General features: G+C 43.8%; 1 protein-coding gene across 6 annotated transcripts in view; it reads left to right on the plus strand.

Annotated features, from left to right (window-relative positions):
• Window positions 1-3647: 3647 nt before the first annotated feature.
• Window positions 3648-21471, plus strand: part of SYK (spleen associated tyrosine kinase) — a 106973-nt gene continuing 89149 nt past the window's right edge. For 3 of the 6 annotated variants that reach the window (XM_042242978.1, XM_042242977.1, XM_042242980.1), the window contains exon 1: window positions 3648-3775. The gene's annotated coding sequence lies outside the window, so the exon portion shown is untranslated. Of the gene's footprint in view, window positions 3776-3800; window positions 3921-7468; window positions 7663-21471 lie in introns of those variants that run through there. The other 3 variants (XM_060410815.1, XM_060410818.1, XM_042242979.1) reach the window with 2 other exon arrangements.

Here is a 21471-nt window from a genome sequence, read left to right on the forward strand (position 1 = left end):
GTTCTTTACCACTAGCGTCACCTGGGAAGCCAGTCTGGCACAAAGAAGCAGAACAAAATGAAGGGTTGCCAGCATGGGCAAAACAATGAACTAGTAACAATGCCAAGAAGATAAAGAATCAGAATTAAAGTTGAAGGATGCAAGATGAAGAATCAGAATGGTTTGGAATTCTCAACAGCAACACTAGAAGCAAAAACGCAATAGAATAATGACTTTAAAATGTGAAGAGAAGTCATTTTTGAACTACTATTTGAACTACTATTTTCTATACAATCTAAACCATCAATCAAATTTGACAGTAAAAGCATTTTGGATGTGGAAGGTCTTTAAAATACCTATTTCCACTTCCTTATCTGGGATTCACATCCTCGTTGGCGGTCAGCTAGAGTTCTAACCACTTTGGAGGCCACCACTACATGGCTTATCTTATCAGTGCTAAGAGACCCACCGCAGGTATTGATACTCACCAAAAGAGACATTAAATATAGCGCTGTATGACTGCCTAAAGTATTTTAGAGACATGCATCATTCTTGAAGATGAATTGTGCTGTATCTTCTCGTTATTATGTTTCTTTTTTAAAATAAATATCTATGTAGAAGATTGTGTTTCACCAAAATGATCAAGTGAACTAAGGGAGAAAAAAACATGGAATACAAACAATATGGACTCAAAGATGGAAGAAATGTGAAAAGAAGCACAAAGCAGAATCAGAGCAAATGAATCCTTAAGAAACGGCAGCCACAAGTTGACCATAGAAAGAAAGAAAGTGAAGTCGCTCAGTCGTGTCTGACTCTTTGCAATCCCATGGACTGTAAGCTACCAGGCTCCTCTGTCCATGGGATTTTCCAGGCAAGAGTACTTGAGTGGGTTGCCTTTTCCTTCTGCAGAGGATCTTCCCAACCCAGGGATCGAGCCCAGGTCTCCCTCATTGTAGCCAGATGATTTACCATCTGAGCCATCAGGGAAGTCCAAGTTGACCATAAGGTGAAGTCGCTCAGTCGTGTCCGACTCTTTGTGACCCCATGGACTGTAACCTACTAGGGCTTCTCCGTCCATGGGATTCTCCAGGCAAGAGTACTGGAGTGGATTGCCATTTCCTTCTCCAGGGGATCTTCCCGACCCAGGGATCGAACCCGGATCTCCCGCATTGGAGGCAGACGCTTTAACCTCTGAGCCACCAGGGAAGCCCAAGTTGACCATAATAGTGCCCAAATCTCTAGTCCAGATTCGTGTCCCCTAGTTGGTCCCTAAAGACATAAGCTGAGAATTTACCTTAAATTGTTGGCATACTAGTTGCACTCCAGGCTGCTGACAGAAACAAAGGCAAATTCTCTCTGAAATCAAAAACAGACAAACAAACAAACATACTTTCACCCTGGGCCACAACTAATTTCCATAAATAACTTTTCAAGGACAAGGAATGGCTCACAGTCCAGTGTAACTAAGTACAACTAAAAAAGCCAGGCACTGTAACACTCAGACAACATAAGTATATATTCAAGACTTCATATGGTGGAGTTAATGTGGCAAAACTGTATATATATATATATATATATATACATATATATATATATATATAGTTTTTGAAGAAATAAAAAATAAAGACTCTATAAGGAACAGGAGACTTTTAAAAAGTAACTGTGTCTGGAGTCTGTAGGACCCTTTGGATACAGGGCTTTGTTAGGAAGGCTTCCAGGACTCAGCATATAATCATAGCTAAGATTTATTTCAACAGCAAAGGGAAATGACACATGAAGTTGAAGGAAGAAAGATTGGAAGAAATGTATTGACTTCTAGGAAGATTTTTCTTTTTCCTAGGTGTTTGTGTGATAGTTTTATTTTTTAAATTTTATCTATTTAGTTTTGGCTGCACTGGGTCTTTGTTGCTACGTGCAAGCTTTCTCCAGTTGCTACAAGCTGAGGCTGCTCTCTAGTTGAGGTCCACTGGCTTCTGACATCAGCACCGACTCTAGCTCACACAGGCTGGGTAGTTGTGGTGCATGGGTTTAGCTGTCCTTCCTTCCCCTCCCCAGGTGAAATCTTCTCAGACTAAGGATCAAACTCATGTCCCCTGCACTGGCAGATGGATTCTTAACCACTGGAAAACCAGGGATGTTGATAATTTTAACATTTTTTTTTAAAAAAATCATTAAAAGCAGGCTAGTTAACTTTAAGATGACTCAGAGGTGGGAAGGACTGTAGCAGTGCTAAAAGGTGGCTTAGAGATGGATGGAAAACCTCATCTTATCTCCCATAAGCACTACCTACGGAAACATTGTAATCTTAGTAAAAGCAAGACAGATTCTGTAGCCTCTGTTTAGACAACAATGGCTATTTCCTTGGCTATTTGCAGTAAAATTAAGTCTTGTGGTTAACAAATAAAGTGAAGTGAAAGTCGCTCAGTTGTTTCCGACTCTTTGTGACCCCTTGGACTGTAAGTCCACGGAATTCTTCAGGCCAGAGTACTGGAGTGGGGAGCCTTTCCCTTCTCCAGGGGATCTTCCCAACCCAGGGATCGAACCCAGGTCTCCTGCATTGCAGGCGGATTCTTTACCAGCTGAGTCACAAGGGAAGCCCTAACAAATAAAACCATAATAAAAATCCTTCACTTGAGTTAAAAATTTAGTGGTAAAAATAAATGGAAGAGAATGTTCCAGTGGAAAAGTCTGAGGGGTCCCACTGGAGTCTAAGGGCCTCCTATTAACGTTTTTTTCTCCATGGCAACTTTAATCTAACACCCTATATATTTTATTTTATTGATTATATTTTGGTTAAGCTTTTTCAAACAGGCAATGGTAGCCAGAGTTACCAGGGCAGCCGCGGTCTGGAAGCTGTTTTATGGGAAGATTCTAAAGAGGCTTAACAGGGGGGAAAAAAGGGGGTAGGAGAGGGGGTGGGGAGAGAACCAGGTAGGAGTTTTTAAACCATTTTAGAGACTACAGAGAAAGATGAAACTTTATTTAATTAAACGTCAGAACTGCTTGTGGGTAAGAGGGAAGCAAGTTTAACTCACTGTCAAGAACCTTGTAATAATTAAAGCCATCAGACAACTGACCAGCTGGACAGGCTGGGCTCACCCAAAGGTGAGCTGTAAAATCTGATGTTCGCTTATGTCAGGAGACCACCTGGGAGGACGACGACATGGGCCTTCCGATCACCAGTCAGCAGGAGCGTCTTGGGTTAGTGATTAGGAATAGACCACACTGTGAACAAGATTCTCTTCCCAAACAATTGCACCGCAAGTGGGCGTGACCCTGAGTGCCAGTTGGTCCTTGGAAGAATCACGAAGCAGGCAGGACAGGTGGCCAGAGGGTCCAGTTGTTGGCCATGCCCCCCTTTTGCATATGAAGCCCCCTCGTCTGGGCTTTCTGCGCCAGGGGAGTGGGGACCGAGCGCCCACCTGGCTCCCTTCCCTGCTCCCCTCCGGCCTCCTGCCTCTCAGGCCCACCCCGCGAGCCGGGTTCCGGTGCGCTCTGGCTGCCGATCCCCTGCGCTGGGCGCTGGGGGCGCACCGGGCACACGGGGCTCACGGGCGGCAGGGCGGGCCTGGGGCAGCGGGGCGCGGCAGTTGGGAGGAAGTTCAGGGCCTGCCAGGGCGCGTTAAGGAAGTTGCCCAAAATAAGGAAGCGTCGTGCACTAGGCGACTGAGGTGACTCCGGCGATTGGAGCAGCGAGGAGGAGCGGGTGGCCCGGCGCAGTGCCCGAGCTGCCCCCGCGATCTCGCCCGTCGAGTTCTCGGAGCCCCGCGCCCCGCCCTCGCCTCACCTGGCACAGGTAGGTGTGGCCGCGCGATCCCTCCGCTTTGGCTGCCGGGCTTGGGAAGGCGGCATGGGAGGAGAGAAGGCGCCAAGAGAGGGAAAGATGCGGCCCTTCCTCCTTGGCCCGCACAAGACCTGTGCGCCCAGGCACACCCGGGCAGGTACGCTCAGGGCCTTCCTGCTTTGAAAATCGGAGGGAACGTTTGATAAAATATTTCGACTGAGAATTAGTCGATTGTGCCCGCTTTTCTCCTAAACTTAGTTAGTGTCTCTTGGGCTCCGGTTTCTGTACGGGAAGCCAGGGGCTGGGCCTGGGGGTCTGGGGGCTGTGCAATGGGGCCCCCAAACTCCAGGTGCTGCCGCGTGCGCAGCAAGTGCGGAAGCTGCTGCGTCCTGGGAGACTAGCTGGAATCCGCAGGCACAAGAAACTCGGTGTCGGGTATCGGAAAGAACTTATTTTCGTTTGGCCATTTACAGAAGTCACTGGAAAATTCCACTGAATTTATGGAAGTGATTCCATGTAGAGATGTTCATACGCATGCAAAGGTTTTATTTATACTTTTACTACAGAAAGAGCAGTCGCATAAAAACATGACAGTTTCTGAACAGTAGCAGGATTGCTTTTTTTTTTTTTTTTTCCCTTCATATTCTCATGGTAAAATAGCTTAATTAGCCAGTGAATTACTTGAAGAGCAGGAAAGTTTGGTGTAGTTAAATGCGATAATTTTGAGTTAAGGATTTTTTTTTTTTTTTGCACTATGGCAGTATGGCTTTAAAGGGCTTCCCTTGTGGCTCAGCGGTAAAGAATCTGCCTGCAATGCAGGAGTCGCGGATTGGATCCCTGTATCAGGAAGATCCCCTGGAGTAGCAAATGGGGTCTTCAGTATTCTTGCCTGAAGACTCCCCATGGACAGAGGAGCCTGACGGGCTACATCTCATGGGGTCGCAAAGAGTCAGACAGGACTGAAGCGACTTCACACATGCATGCACGGCTTCAAAACTTTAAACCTAACCTACATAATGATACAAAGGCGATTCATTTTTTGGTTTGTTTGAATATCAAGAACTAAAAAGACAACCACTGGAGAAGTTAGAGTTTGAATCTTTGGCCGTTTTCGGTGCAGTTGCTTGGCAAAGAGACTCTCCTTCATGGTGCAGTATATTCACAGGAACCAACCCAAGACACTCCTGTTGACTGGTGACCACCCAGCCCTTGCCATCTTGCCAGGTGGCTTTTGGAAACCAGATTGCAGATTATTTTAATGAGTTTGCCTGACTCCATTAAAGATTCCCATTGACCCAAATAAAACTGTTGGCTGGAGTTGTTCTTTTTCTTAAATCCTAGAGGTAGTTCCGCTGCTGGTAAGTCACTTCATTTGTGTCTGACTCTGTGTGACCCCATAGACGTCAGCCCACCAGGCTCCTCCGTCCCTGGAATTCTCCAGGCAAGAACACTGGAGTGGGTTGCCATTTCCTTAGAGGTAGTTCAGTATGTAGTTAAAAGGCTTGGAGATATCTCACATCTGAATCTTTGTGTTAAAAAAAAGGGGGGGGGGGGCGGGGAGAGATGATGGAGAATTCCTGAAAGAAATGGAATTGATTCTAACATCTGTTTTCTTTGTTGTAGTAAGAACAAATTCATTGCTGTGACTCAGGCAATATTTTCATTAGATGCAGCTAAATTCGTTGATGTGCACACCTCTCTCCTATCCCCAGATAGGTTTATCTTTGACCTAAAAGGTTTAAATACATGTAAAGTATTAGATGTTTCAAGTGAAAAATCTTGTCTACTAAAATTATTTTATCAAATTGTTTTGTTTTATCTACACTGAACTTTTGCTTTGATCTGTTTAGAGAAATGTTGCAGTACGATAGAAACTTTATATTTCTTTATTTTACTTTTATATAAATAAAAAATTTATTCTTTGTATTTAGAGTGCTTCAATATGTAGGATTTTAGGAATCATCTCAATAACTATCATGTTCTTAATGTTTTAATCCAGGAATAAAAATGAGGTATTTATTTTAGCTCTTTACCTTTCCTGAGGCTAAAATTGTCAGAAAGCTCATTTTATTGCTAGATTTGCATTTCAGAAACCATTCACCTTAGCTTTCTTTAGGTTTGTATTTCTTGTTCTAAGTACAGTTCTGATTTCTCTGTTTTTTAATCAAAGACTTCTTAACAGAATGTAACTTATGCAGCACATAGCATATCCAAAATCATTATCCAAAACCCTGTGCCAAGATAATGTTTTGGAATTCAATATTTCTCAGAATTTAGAATTCAAATTTAGAATATGAGTTTCAGCCTTGAGAAATCCATTTCTCAGAATTTAGTAAGGTGTGCATGCAAACTGACGCCATATATTGCACACCACTCCAACACAGCCTGGGCAGCCTCCTGTAATCCCACGTGTTAATATTTCTGCACCAATAGTGTGAAAAGTCTCACTAAGTGGAATAAAGAGAGGCTACAAATAACTGTGTGCCAGTTCAGGGCAAAACTCACCAAAAACCTTGTTTTTCAGAGCTTTGTGGAATTAAGGCTAAGGAACTGAGTCTGTGTTAGATTTCATGAAGCTACTGTTAGGTTTTGAAAGCAACTTGCATTTCTGTTGCCCAACAAGTCACACTTTCCAGTAATTAGACAAATAGTTCCCCTGCCTTTACAGAAAGTTTGAAATAGCAAGACTTCCCTGAATTCTCAATGGTAATCAAAATACAGACCCTCCGAGTGAGAATAGGATGTTTCATCCTTACTTATAGACTTTTCAACAGCAAAGTTTCTGCCACTCTGATTCTAAACAAAGAATGCCGTAGCTACTTAAAGAAGAGGTATTATCACACTTCACAACTACAGCCTGTCCTTGGAAGAAATACTGCTTCCTGTTCACTTTGTTCTATCTGTCTCCGTTATCTGTGCCTAAGGAATGGCCCAGTATTTTGTACAATCTAAGCTCCTGTTTTCTTTCTCAGCTTTCCACCATATAGTTTTTTTCTGATTCCCTAAGTCACCCCCTGCCCAGCCCCACAATTTCTTCCACTTCTGGACTGATTTAGCAGCAAATGAGTGGAGAGAAAATTAGGAACTTAGGCCAGTGAGTGAAATTTAAAATATATATATATATATATGCTGTACATTGCTTTTCTTTTAAAGCAACTGAAATCAAAAAGCAGAGTCTTAAAGAGAGACTGGAATTAAATTGCTTGACTTAATTATGTCTCACCATCTTACCTTCTACTTTGTAACTGAACAGGTTGGGTTTGCTTTTTTCATTCAGAAAAAAAAAGAGATTTTTTTTTTCCTTTCTCTTTAAAAGTTTGTGAAAAAGAGAGGAATTATGGGAAGATTTAAAAAACTCAGCTGATTGGATTTTAAAGGGAAAGCTTTGTTCATTCATTGTGGCTTTGCATCAGCAGGAATATTTTCTATTAGCTTAGAATTTTTTCTGGCAAAATGTTAGCTTGTATCAACTTAGTTTTGTTTTGTTTTTTAAGAATTAATTATGTAAGTTTTGCCCTATGAATCCTGAAAGGTGGTTAAATTGAAATCTTAAATATAGTCAAATTTAGCCACTGCCAAAGACACCGATAGAAGGAAGAATATTTAGTTTCTATTCAGTAGGTTTAACAAATCAAAATGGAGAAGGAAATGACAATCCACTCCAGTATTCTTGCCTGGAAGGTCGCAAAGAGTCGGACACGACTGAGCAACTTCACTTCACTTCACAGTAGGTTTAACAAATCAAAAAGGACACTCTCTTGATTCTTTTGTTTCTGGAAAATTATGTATCTATTTTTGGTGGCTGCCAAAGGCTGAAGATAGGAAGAGAAAGGTGGGGATGATGTAACACCTCAATTACCAAGGGTAATGTACTGAAAACTTATGATGGACAGTTTCTGGTAAGTAGCATCCTCTGTCCTGAGGGTACCTGACTCTGATACTGGAATCCTAGCTCCTGTTGCTGGAGAAGGCAGTACCTCTCAGTGCTGTGCTGGAGCCCTGGAGGGGAGCACAGATTTGAGAGGACATTGGGCTTCCAGATTGGCACACTGTGTGTGAGATATTTGATCTGAGCAGAGGCTGGGCAGACAGCAGGATTGACAAGGAGAGGGTAGGGCTGATGTCACGTAAGTGAGGCTTAGGCCTGGATATTGGGGCAGTGTTAAAGGATGGAAGAGGGCTGAGCACCAAATTGTAGAAAAAGTCACAATTTAAACGTTGGTTTCTTTAGTTATACTCAGTGAGGCTACAAAGAGCATTTGAATGTGCAACAATTAACCTTCTACTTTCCCACTCCATCTTCTGTCTTAAATGCTAAATCTTCATGCTGTTCTGGTCAGTCTGACAATTTATTAAATCTGTCCATTTCCATTCAGTTATCATGGAAACGTTTTGGTGCAACCAGAGTTAATCTTTTTATTTAATTTCAATTTATAACAATACCTTCCCATCCTCTAGTACTGTTCCCCAAAAGCAATCTTTTAATATTTTTAGCTATTTCTTCTAGAATTTTCCTTCTTATTTCCTGATGCTATGTTCACTTGCTTTTTATATATATATCAGTTTAGACAATGCTGACTTCCTATTCTGAGAAGTAAGGACATGGCAGTCCTAGGATAATCATTATTACCCAAGATAATCTTTCTGTGTGCTTCCCCGATTGATGGCTCAAGGGGTAAAGAATCCGCCTGCAATGCAGGAGACACAGGAGACATGGGTTCAATCCCTGGGTCGGGAAGATCCCCTGGAGGGGGAAGTGGCAACCCACTCCAGTATTCTTGCCCGGAAAATTCCATAAATAGAGGAGCCTGGCAGGCTGCAGTCCGAGGGGTCACAAAGACTCAGACCCTGCTGAACACAGGATGAATGGACGGCTGGAACCTTAACCTAGGGTTAAGATGCTACTCGGTATTTACCTTGTGATTTTGTTTACTAATAGAGCATGTTGTATAGTACAGTTCCATTTTCTTTCTTGTACCTCAAACTGTTTTTCATGGGGTAAATTCTTGTTTCATTTTTGTGTTTTCTCAGTTGGTCCTGTGCCTGTAGTGGTTCGCTCCCCGATTCTCTGACATGAAGCTAAACCACACGCCCCCCCCACCCCGGCAATTCGGACTCAATTTCCTACTGAGTCAAATATATCAAGCACTCTATGAGTTCCATTTCTTTCTTTTTCTGGAAACCCCTGCCTCTTTGCATCAGTCTAACAGTTTCTTTTCAGTCTTGCTACGCACCTATTAATAACTGAAGCATATTTGGGGGTGTTGGTTCGCTAAATATATTTTCTGCAAGTTGCTGTCCTGTACGCATTTTGGAGTCTTAACATAACTCTTATCAACATTCGTGTACTTTTTAAATCCATTGTAAATCCATTGTCATAATTGTTGAAAACATTTCCCCCAAACTTTTGATTTCTATGCTCATTTGCTTATTTGTATAATTTATTACTTTTTGTAGTTTTTGGAACTTTTATACTTTCTCAAGTCGGGGTGTATTCTGAATCATGCTTAGTGAAAGATTATTCTTAGCTCCAATTTAGCAGTTAGCATCTATATTTTAAATCAATCTCAGTGTCACCTCTGTATTTGCTCTGACCCTGATGTTTTATTATTTGATTAATGGGAATATGTACTTTCCTGGGAATGGGGGCTCCACAAATTTTAAAAATCAGATGACTGGGCTCAATTCTCTTGATTTCTGAAGCAGGTGCTATGCGATTTTAAATGGTATTTCCTAGGAAGCTTTGCTTGTTTAACCTTTCCTTGTTTCCTTATTCTTAGGCAGAATAAAGTTGAGTAAGCAGGATCATTGTCCTGGGCTTGCTCATGGCAGTTGTGTAGGTGGTGTGCATGGTGAGGGCGCATGTCGCTGAACTCTCACACCCCTGTGATCATGGGATACACTGGTTCTTGGAGCATCTTGTATAGTGGGGCTCCCCAGGTCTACTTTGGGAAAAAGCAGGTAACCTGCTACCCCGTTACAAAATCCTCAGGCTTTGCTTAGACGGAGGCAGAATGCTAGGTTTATTTTCATCTCAAACACTAAGAGTATTTGAATCACTTGATTGCCCTAATGCTTCAGTCACTGAATATTTTTTATCAACAGTGGTTGAGAGTAGGGGGTCTGAAGTCTCATTGGGTTCAAATCCCACTGTTTTCAAGCTACTCTTTCAGTCTTTGTAGATGGAAGGATTATAGGGGATTTCCTTGTGGTGCATGGTGGAGACAACATATGTAGTAATCGTACCTGGCCTGTGGTTAGAACTGGCATAACGGTCACAGTCTTTCCCAGGTGGGTAGCTCTGGGAGTCTGCCCTGTAGTCTTGGCTGGAGACTAATAATAGCAGTCCCAAATAGGTCACAGATGAGTAAGTACTGGCTCTGAAGTTTTTTTCTCTGACCTCCAAGATGGGGGAACTGTCTCTCATTTTCTTTTTGAAAAGTGTTGACTTGCATAACTGATGTCTGAGTATATACCCATTGGTGAAGAATTCAGATATGACAGGTAACACTGGAACCCTCGTTGACCTCCACCCTTAGCCCCAGCCCACCCCAGCTGAGGGAGGGCAGCTTGATGTATAGTGTTCTAATCTATCATTCTGTGCATTCATGCGTGTATATATATGTGTGTATTTTTAGAAGATATAGTGTGTGTCTTCTTAATACCAGTGTCATCCTGCAGCTAACTTTTTTAATCAACAGGTTTGGGGGAGCCCTTCCTATCAGTGATCCTTGTGTTTTATTCCAGAGCAGAAAATATGATTACTTATTGGTAGACATTTAGGATTTTTCTCTAATTTTTGATATTATATACAAAGCTGCAGGGAATGTACTTTTTCTTTCATTCGTTCCCTCTCTTTTACCCTTTTCATTGCATTTCATGGAATTGACAAGTTGATCATTTGCTCAAGAGAGATCTTCAGCCCTGTCCATCCTGTTTTTCAGTCCATCTATTGAGTCATTTGTGTTTTAGCAAACAGGTGGGCAAGCAAGGAAGGAAGGTAGTTAATTCTTTATTTTTTAAGTGATACTTTAGGCTCTTCCAGATAATTGTTTTTGTTACTGCTTCCAGTCTGGACATTCTCTTCTTGCTTCATGAGCTCTATCTCCTTTGATACCTACTCATTTGTTTGCCCATTTGGTTCCTTACCTTTGTGGGGTTAGCTTTCTTGTTGTGCTAGGATGTGTGCTGGTCTTGTTTCAGAGATGCCCTCGGAGTTAGTTTTTAAGGCTGCGTATGTTGCATGGCCCTCTTTTTACCTGTCACCCATGAGGTGGGTCTGGAGAAGGGAATGGCAATCCAATCCAGTATTCTTGCCTGGAGAATCCCAAAGACAGAGGAGCCTGGCAGGCTACAGTTCATGGGGAAGCGAAGAGTTGGACACGACTGAGCAATTAACGCACGCACACACACACACACACACACACACACACACACACAAGATGGGAGGAGCGTGAGATATGAGCAGGACAGGATGAGCCAGTAACCACGGTGTGGGGCGCAGGCACTCTCTGTTCTTTGCAGATGTGGCCATACTCTGCCTCTCCAAACGCACGTCTTTCCTGCAGAGGGCCTTCTGCTGCTCTTAGGGGTGCCAGCAGCTGAGGAGCTGGAGAGGGTTTGGCTGCCTGCCTGCTTCCCACTCTGCTTCTCCCCCACCTCACCCACCCCATCCCACCCAGGCTTTGTCATTTCCAAGGCACCACGCCCTTGACTCTTTGCAGCCATCCCCAACTGCCTGCACTTAGGCTGTGGTTTCCTAAGTTTGAGCCCATCTTTCTTTGAGTCCTTCAAGAGTTGTGAGAGTTTCCATTCCACTAACAATCTGCTTCCTTTGCTCCCAGCATGGTTATGGATTTATATTCTATATTATTGTTTTTGGTGCTGTTTCTTTTCTTTCTCTGCATTTTTAGCTGCTGTTAATACTTGAAGGGGAAGTCCAACACTTCCTTTTTTTCAGCCACACCAATCAGCTGATGGTCATAGCTGTGAAGGAAGTGACAGGGAGGAGGAGGAAGGGGAGCTCCCTACAGCAGCTGTGAAGGCAGACTTGGGGCTTCTTTCATCTTCCCTATTACCCTGGGAGCTGGGCTAGCCCTTCTACAGCTTAGGCAGAAATTGTTTCTAGAGAGAGGGCTGCATTGTTAAGACTCTACTGATCATTAGGCAATTGCTAGTCCTGAATCATGTTTCTTAGAAGTGTGTGTAAGGATGCCTGGGATGGTAGAGGCGGGGAGGGATCTTAGGCACCATCTAACTCAACCCCCTGAGAAGCAGTGAGTCCCAGAAAGATGATGTCACTTGGACTTGTCAAGCGGCTAAGCAATGCTGCTGCAAGTTGAAACCTACGACCCAGGTGTTTCTAATCCAGAATTAGACTCTGTATCCAGTTCTCTAGTGAGGAGCCTAAAGGGACCTGCTGTCATGCCTGGTGCTAAGATTTAAAGTCCTATCAGTGGAGGCAGCCAGAGGGCAGAAGCCCAGTTTGACATGTTGATTTCACTCTTTTACCAGCAGTTTAGAAAATTTGTTATCTTCATAAGTTTGTGTTGAGAAATTAAGGAAATTCAGTAGGAATAGGGCCAAAAATTCCTGAATCCATGAGAGGTTAACATGGGAATGTCTGATGCTTTTGCACATGTTACTATCCAACCGAGATTGAGCTGACTTTCAAATCTACCACCCAGAGTGAACTAAAGTAATGTGAGAAGCTTTAAGTAAGGTTCAAAAGGATACTCCGAGCCTTTGTCTGCTCAGATATCAGGCTGATATCTCTGCCACTGTCCCCACACAGGATAGAATCACTGCTCTCTGCACATGTTATTGTTGAGAGGGTTGGGAGGGGGCATACATGGTGTCCTGAAGATTAGAATGAAGCAGGAGATAAAGGAAAATTTCAAGTGAAGTTCTGTTGCATGGTGGAAATATTTGTGATGCAGCTGGGATTTCAATGGTTTCAGTCAAAGGAAGGCAGGTTGACAACTCCAGGGGAAGGATGCCTTCTAGAAAGAAGGTAGAAAAGTCATGTATGTTTCCCCAAGAAGCCAATACCTGCAAAAATATGTGCAAGATATTCCTTTTAGCTTATCCCTTTTCCACAGAAGACTCTGGAAACTATCAGCATTCATTAATAGAGGAACGGTGTATTCATTTTCTAGGGTCCCTGGAGCACAGTACCACAGACATTTATTGCATCACAGTCCTGAAGGCTGGAAGTCTGAGATTAAGGTGTGGGCAGAGTTGGTTTCTTCTGAGGCCTCTTTCCCTGGCTTATGGATGGCGTCTTCTCTCTGTATCTTTACATCTTCTTCTCTCTGTTCATGTATCTGTAATTTCCTCTTTTTATAAGGACATCAGTCATAGGGAATTAGGTCACATGCTAATGACCTCATTTTAACTTACCTCTGTAAAGGCCTGATTTCCAACATCCCATTCTGAGGTACTGGGGGTCTGGGCTTCAACATATGTATTTGCGAAAGGAAGTGGTTCCTCCCATAGTTCAGTTCAGTTCAGTCGCTCAGTCGTGTCCAACTCTTTGCGAACCCATGAATTGCAGCACGCCAGGCCTCCCTGTCCATCACCACAACAGGTAGTTAAGTGGAGCCTGCCACCTCCCCCACCCCCACCCCCACTGTGGACTTGCTTTGTAGCCACAGGAGCATGAAGGAGCTCTCCATTATCACGATGGAGAGATTTTTTAAGCCAGCCGAAGTGAGCTCTGTGCACAGAAGATTATGAAACAAGATGTCCATCACACACAAAACTAAGCAAGTTAAAATGCTCATGATACAATCTTCCTTCCACCTTAGACTGGCAATTTTATTTTATTTTTTAAATGAAACCTATGAGACCCAAAGGGAAAAAAAAGTAAGAATGGTGAAGAGAGACAAATTCTACAAGATCTTAAGGGAAAACTGCAAAGGAACGTGGGGCAACAGACCCAAACTCCACATGGAATTTGGTGCAAAACAAGGGTGGCCTTTCCCATCAGTCAGGAAAGGGAGCATAGGTTATCAATCATTGGTCATGAGAAAAAACTGATGATTTGGGAAAAATAAAGCTTTGCTCTGTGTACAAAAATAAGTTCTGGATTGAACAAAAATATTGAATAAAATATAAAGTCCTAGAAGAAAAGAGTTGAGTTATAAAATGACTGGAGTGAAGGCCTCTCTAAATATGGTAGAAAATATGAAACCATAATAGGAAAAGGTTGAGTATGATTTTCTAAAATTGCAAACAAGTCCTTATACAGAGGGAAAATATAAATAAGTGAGGGGGGAAAAAACACAAAAGACACGTTTATTTTCAAGGTCTGTGGTAAAGGATTAGTAGCTTTCATATGCAGTGCTGTGAAAGACTGTGCAGTCGCTCAGGCATGTCCAGCTCTTTTCAACCCCGTGAACTGTCGCCTGCAGGCTCCTCTGTTCATGGGATTCTCCAGGCAAGAATACTGAAGTTGGTTGCCATACCCTTCTCTAAGGGATCGTCCCAACCCAGGGATTGAACCCCGGTCTCCCACATTGCGGGCAGATTCTTTACCATCTGAGTTACCAGGGAAGCCCTCATATGCAGTGAGTTCTTTCAAATCAATGAGAAAAATAAACACATTCCAATAGAAAGAGCAGTCAAGGACACAAACAAGCAGCCCAAAATGCAGATGAACCAAAAGCACAAGAATATGCTTTGCCTCTGATTTAAGGGTTTACTGTATGGTGAGATGTGGGGGAAAGGGACGCTCCTACAGGTCAGCACCTGCAAGGCGGTTGGGTAATGGCTTTGGAAATATAAAACACACATGTGTTTTGACTCAACAATTTCACTTTTAGGAACTTATTACACCCATAAATTGATAAAACTGGGGAAATATATATATATATATATATATATATATATATACATACTGTAACTCATTGCAACATTTTATTTTGTAATAGGAAAGAAGGAAGGAAGGAAGAAATTTGTATCAGGCTTGATTAAATGAACTGTGGTCTATCCATGCACTCAAATCATATGTGGTGTTTTTCTTAAATGTGGAATCTTACAAAGGAAAATATAAAGATGTTCAAGTTAAAAGCAAGATGTAGTATGTCACTATATTTTTGAAAACACATGCACATAACAATGTAGGCTACATTGGAATGTTATTTGCTATATAAAGATGCAGGTCTGCTTATACCAGTGTGTGTGTGTGTGTGTGTGTGTGTGTGTGTGTGTGTGTGTGTGTAAATATGTGGAGAGATTCTAAAGCAAAGGCACCCAACTATGAGCAGCAGTTATCTAGTGAGGGCAGCAGGGGAATTGGTTTGGAGAAAAAAAAAGTGAAATGTACATTTTTACTTTGCATACAGACGTTTCAGTGATTGTAATGAAATGATGAGGTTTGCTTATGGGGCTGGAAGCTAAGTAGGAAGGGACCAGGAAAAGAATTAATTCAAAAACAAAGCATCAGTTATGGCTGTTGGGACCGTACTGTCTCCAAGGTGTTAGGTTTGGAGAGGTTGGGTAGTTTGCCCAGAGATTTATAGCCAACGTTTGCAACATGCCTGTACAGAGCCATCATCTGAGCTTGTCTCACTCACTGATGCCCAGGCTGCCTCCAAAGTTTCTGATGTGGTTTGGCATGTGACCTGCCTTGGATATTTATTACTAAGGTCTCCTCACTCCTCTTGCACCAAGTGCAGCAGCCAAGGTTGAGAACCACTGGTTTAGAATTCGTTTATGGGATTGTATAGCACACAAGCACAGCCAGACACAGTTCCACCAAATGGGATTTTACTGGGTATAGTGGCAGCTATGTGTGCCTCTGACTGAAGAGACTCTGGGCATAGGAGGTGGTACATCCGCACTTTGTGTGTGTGACAGAGGGGCGGGGGGAAGGGAGAGAGAGATTGATTGAGAGAAGAGTGATTGAGATAGAGAAAACTCACATATTTTTATGCTTCAAGCACTCTACTCTTTGGAAACTTGCACTCATAACATCTGGAGGCCTGTGGAAGTTTTGGAAGCATGAGTGAGAATGTGAGTGTGTTCTTAGCACCCTGCTGTGAGACTTGTAGGAGGTGAGCGCACCTGAAATGATTGTCCAAGAAAGAATGCGTGCCCTGGTCTGATTAGACAAACCATGCGTACCATTTTTTTTTTTAACCCAAGATAATGTGAATGATTAGTCCATCTTTCAGACTAGTTTTTAGCGTTACTCCAAGTCCACTGGCCTTATTTACTCTCAGACAGTGTGTCGTCTGCCTGTTTCATGTGAGGTGGTTTTTTTCTCATGAGGAGGATGTAAATGAACAGTCTTGCTTTGGGTGGAGAGCTGGGGCCTGGGTTTTCTGGTGACTGTGGTTGCTGGGCTTTGAAGGCTGCAGCAGATGTTGACGGAGGGGCCACTCTCTGTGTGGACCATTTGGGGACTTCCCTGAGGCTGGCTTCCCAGGTTCTGGGCTTCCTGGTACTGACTATGTCCATCCAGGCATACACGTGGGAGCACTGAGCAGCACCCACATGGGAAGCCCCAGGGGCTCATCACGTGCACTCACATTGATATTCTGTAATGAAACTTCTAGGACCATGACTGTGACCTATAAATGTCCAGCTCTGAAAGTCTCTCTGGGAGGCGGTGTGGGTGATGGGAGCAAACCAAACCCATGGCTCTGATTCTGTTACCGACCAGGGTTTGTGGCCTCCTTAATCAATGGAAACTGGCCAGAGGCCAGACAAGAAATTCAAACGAAACTTTATTGGGGCACCCACAGCAGTGGGGAGCAAAAACAAAGAACAGTTTTCCTTGCTTGCTGCCCTAGTGAAAGTGCTTTAGGTCCTTATAGGAAGTGGGGGTAGGGGTGGGTCCAGGGGTCAGACTGTAGGGGTGGCTTAGGTGGGTTGCCCATTCCCTTAGTGGTGTTGAGTGCAGGGGGCATGCACAGTACCCCACTTTTGCTTTCAATCCATAGCTCTTGTTCCTGGCTCTTCAGAAGTGATGGTTGAGGCTTTTAGGTATTTTTTGTATTTCATCCATAATTTGCCTCAATTGCACAGTTATTTTAGTCCCTTACAGCTTCTCTGTAATTTTTTGCTTAAGGAGATGTTTGTCCAGGTACAAACACTGCAGCAAAGGGTCCCAGGACCCAACCTGGGCTAGGTGTCCTCACCTGGGCTAGGTGTCAGAGGTGAGCGGCAGGCAGTGCCCAATTCCGTCATTCCTTGAAACCGCTTCAGCTCTGGCCACCTCATCACCAAAACAAGGCTGAAAAGACCTGCCCCAGAGTGACTGTGGCTCCAGAGACACTCTGTGCAGAGCGCTCAGCAGACTGGCTTGCAGACAGGTAGGTGCTCTGCAGAGCAGTCACGGTTGTGTAAAGGTAGTCAAGGAGCTACGTAGCCTCTGGTCGCCTGGGGATTGAAAAGGAGGGTCTTCCAGGGGCAAAATGATATTAAAAGACTTTATGGGAAGGTCACAGAAAGTGACAAACCTAGAAAACAGTAAAAAGTGGAGACATCACTTTGCCAACAAAGGCCTGTATAGTCAAAGCTATGGTTTTCCAGTAGTCATATACAGATGTGACAGTTGAACCATAAAGAAGGCTGAACACCTAAGAATTGATCCTTTTGAACTGTGGTGCTGGAGAAGACTCTTGACAGTCCCTTGGACTGAAAGAAGATCAAACCAGTCAGTCCTAAAGGAGATCAACCCTGAATATTCATTGGAAGGACTGATGCTGAAGTTGAAGCTTCAGTCCTTCGGTCACCACCTGATGTGAAGGGCCTACTCAGTGGAAAAGACCCTGATGCTGGGAAAGATTGAGGGAAGGAGGAGAAGGGGACGGCAGAGGATGAGCTGGTTGGATGGCATCACCAGCTCAGTGGACGTGAGTTTGAGCAAACTCTGGGAGATAGTAAAGGAGAGAGAAGCCTGGCATGCTGTGGTTCATGGGGTTGCAAAGAGTCAGATATGACTGAGCTACTGAACAACAACAACACAGAAAGAGTGGCTCTGGCCCAAGTATCACTTGACTCTGAAGCAAGTGTGTGTCTATTCTTTGGTGGTGCCCTGGGAAACCCTGCTGGCTTTTAACATGCAGCTCTTATGGAGTGTTCTCTCCTGTCCCCAAGTGACTGGACAAGGACAACCAGCTCAGGGGGTCCTAGCAGCACTCTAACCTTGAAGCTCTAAAACACAGTATGACATTATTTTGGACCCCAGTCATGTACTTTTACATTGGTTTGGAGACCATGCTGAGAACATTGTTGTGAGCTCTATGCTTCCAACATGTGGCCCTCTGCACATGTGTAGAGACTTTTAATGTCCCCTCCTTACATTTCAATATGTCACCTAGAGTTTGAATACAGTAAGCTAGGTATTTGGAATAAAGTGTGTGTCTCTTGTTAATTAAGAGAAAACCTAGAGTCCCAAGCTTGGCCCAAGTAGAAAAAACATCTGGAAGGCAGAGGTGTCTGGACCACACAGCGTGTTCCTTGGGGTGAATTTATGAAATTCCCTTTGCTGACCTGCAGTCCTATCACATTGGTCTGATGGAGGAACTGCCTGCTGCTCACTTCTGACACCTTGCCCAGTTGAGGACACATGGCCTCTCTCCAGCTTCCCTGGAAAGGAACTAGAACTGTGCTGCTCAGAGCTTTGCTACCAGCCACATATGGCTGTTTATACTGCAAATACTTAAAATGCAATAAAATGTAAAAATCAGTGCTTGGCCACAGTGGCCACATTTCAGGGCTCACTAGCCTCGTGTGGCAGGTGGCTCTGTGTGGGGCAGAGTAGAACTAGTATCTCCATCACTACAATATAGTCTGGGGACAGATTAACCACTCTGCGTTATACCTGAGCCCTATGGGGTCCTTCCTGGGGAGTAAGGAGACACAAGTTTCTATCCCTTGCACACTGTTCCTCATTCTTGATACTGCTGTGTGTCAACAGTGCATTGTTGCACTCTTTTCCACGTGTGGATCCTGGGTGCCTCCTGTTTCTTTAAAGGACTCTAGCCTCAGAGATGATGGTGTCAGCAGGATGCCCACATCCCTGAGATAAGACCACAAGAAACAGGTCTGGCCCTTTCATTCTCAACACAGCAACCTCCATCAACACAGATGCACACCCAGCACACATACATGTGCATACACACACATGCCCAAGTGCACACACCATGACAGTCTAGTTTAGTGACAGTTTTCTCATATAGGGCCTGAAATGGTTCCCAGTTGCGCTCTTGGAGCAGTCTAATGGGAACCCCGTCTATATCCTGGAGTTAAGCACGGTTGGTTCGGTATAGTTTCTGAAAGAGTAGGCTAGTTTTTTGTTCAAGAGGATTTAGAGTTAATGGGGGAAATTTGAGTACTGATTAACTTCTCTGCAGTATAATAGAAAATCCAATGCCATTTCCTCAAAATATCTGTAATCCAAAATCTGTCCATTTTAAAAGGAAGATTTGAAGAGGGAGTGTATTCTTCCTCAAGGCAAAATGAGGAATACACAATGCTGATCGCATGACCTTGTTCTGTTCCTGCCAATACAAGAAAACAAGACTCTCACTCCTGGGAACGGAACGTGACCACGTGCATTTGAGAGCTCCGAGGGCAGTGGAAAGGGCAAGGCGGGCTGAGAGGCAGGTGCATCCTGTGGCAGGCAGCACCCATGGAGCCTGTGATGGGGAGGGGACGGGCAGAGGGACCCACCCTGTGCGGGGGACCCACCCCAGCGGGGCACCTGCCCCGTCCCCAGGCTGCATCTTTGCCTCATCCTCATTCTGGGCGGCGTAAGAGAGATGTGACATTTGCCTGTCTCTGAAATTCCTGTGCTGCTCAGTTTCGGGAGAGATAAAATACCACAAGTGAAGCAGTTGGACGGGTTTGCGAATTATAGAACTTCCTTTCATGATTCAGCCCGAAGTCAGGAAGTGGAGCAAAACGTGTGGATTCCCAAGCGGACCTCATGCCCCACCCCACCCCCGGCCGTTCCGCACGCGCGATTGGCAAGGAGGACTGGGGGGCAAGACACTTTTACCCGAATCGCTGAGTTAGCAAAGTCAGTATGTCTAAAAATCAGTGTGTGAGGAGGCTTTATTGAGCTAAACATGGTTTCCTGAATGTCTTTCTTATTTCTTCTTTAGAATTCTATGTAAAACTTTGAATTTCCTACTCTTTCCATTTTTCTTCCGTTCTGTAGCCCACGCTGTTGCTCACGTCATCAGCCAGCTCTGTTTGGGCCAGTTTTGAACCTTCGGTACAGAGGCAGTAATTCTAGAACAGTGGTTCTCTGTCCCCGCTGCTCACGAGAATCACTTGGAAAATTAAACAAAGAGACAGTGCTATCTGGGCCCCACCTCTGGAACTACTGAGTTTGGGTTAAGGCACGGTCACCAGTACTTAAGGTAGCCGGGTGGTTGTTACCTGGGTCCACGTGAAGAATCACTGTTCTGGCCTAGAGCTTTGCTATTGAACTTACTGTTGAAAACATTCTTCTGTGATTTTATGTGCTCATCCAGCTCTGGGAGCAGCAGCACAGGCCCTCAGACTTAGACTCTGTAGGCTGCTGTACCGACCTCTGTCCTCCCACCCTATCTGCACAGATAAGAAGCATCTGGAGTGATTTGGAAGCAGTCTTGGAGGTGTAATGGGCCTGCTTGGCCTTTGGACTCTTGGCAGAAGCATTCGAACCTTTCTACCACCCACAGTACTTTTAGTCCCTGTCCTGAAATTGTGATGTTTGCAGCCAGCCCTTAGCCCAGCTGAACCTTTTGTTTCTGGTCTAGACATGCCTGACCCCTCTGGGAACACCCAGCCTTTGCCTGCTGGCTTGGAGCGTGGCTGAGAAGAAGTCTGAAGCCCAGAACTTTCCTTCCTTTTGTAAGATCCTGGATAAGAGAATCCAGGGGAAGCTGAAACTTAGTTGAAACTCTAAACATCTGTACCACCCTTGTATTTAAATTCTCCACTTCAGGAATGTCAGTCTTACGTACTTTGGATCTCCTTTGTCCTTCTAGTCTTCTGTTGAATTCTTCCACTCTTTGTTCATTTCATTTTTCTCAAGCTACTCCATCCTGTCCACTTATTCACAGTGTTAGTGTCTGTTCTCTTTTTTTCTGTTGGAAATAACAGACATCATTTCTTTTTTTTTTTTTTTTTTTGCAGATTTTATTTTTTTTTCATTTTTTATTTTTTTACCATTTTAATTTTTTATTTTTTAAATTTTAAAATCTTTAATTCTTACATGCATTCCCAAACATGAACCCCCCTCCCACCTCCCTCCCCATAACATCTTTCTGGGTCATCCCCATGAACCAGCCCCAAGCATGCTGCATCCTGCGTCAGACATAGACTGGCGATTCAATTCAAATGATAGTATACATGTTAGAATGTCATTCTCTCAAATCATCCCACCCTCTCCCTCTCCCTCTGAGTCCAAAAGTCCGTTATACACATCTGTGTCTCTTCACACCGAGGAAACCAGAATTGAAAGAGACACATGTACCCCAATGTTCATCGCAGCACTGTTTATAATAGCCAGGACATGGAAACAACCTAGATGTCCATCAGCAGATGAATGGATAAGAAAGCTGTGGTACATATACACAATGGAGTATTACTCAGCCGTTAAAAGAATTCATTTGAATCAGTTCTGATGAGATGGATGAAACTGGAGCCGATTATACAGAGTGAAGTAAGCCAGAAAGAAAAACACCAATACAGTATACTAA

The sequence above is a fragment of the Ovis aries genome, chromosome 2 (assembly GCF_016772045.2).
Source record: "Ovis aries strain OAR_USU_Benz2616 breed Rambouillet chromosome 2, ARS-UI_Ramb_v3.0, whole genome shotgun sequence".
Taxonomy (NCBI): domain Eukaryota; kingdom Metazoa; phylum Chordata; class Mammalia; order Artiodactyla; family Bovidae; genus Ovis; species Ovis aries.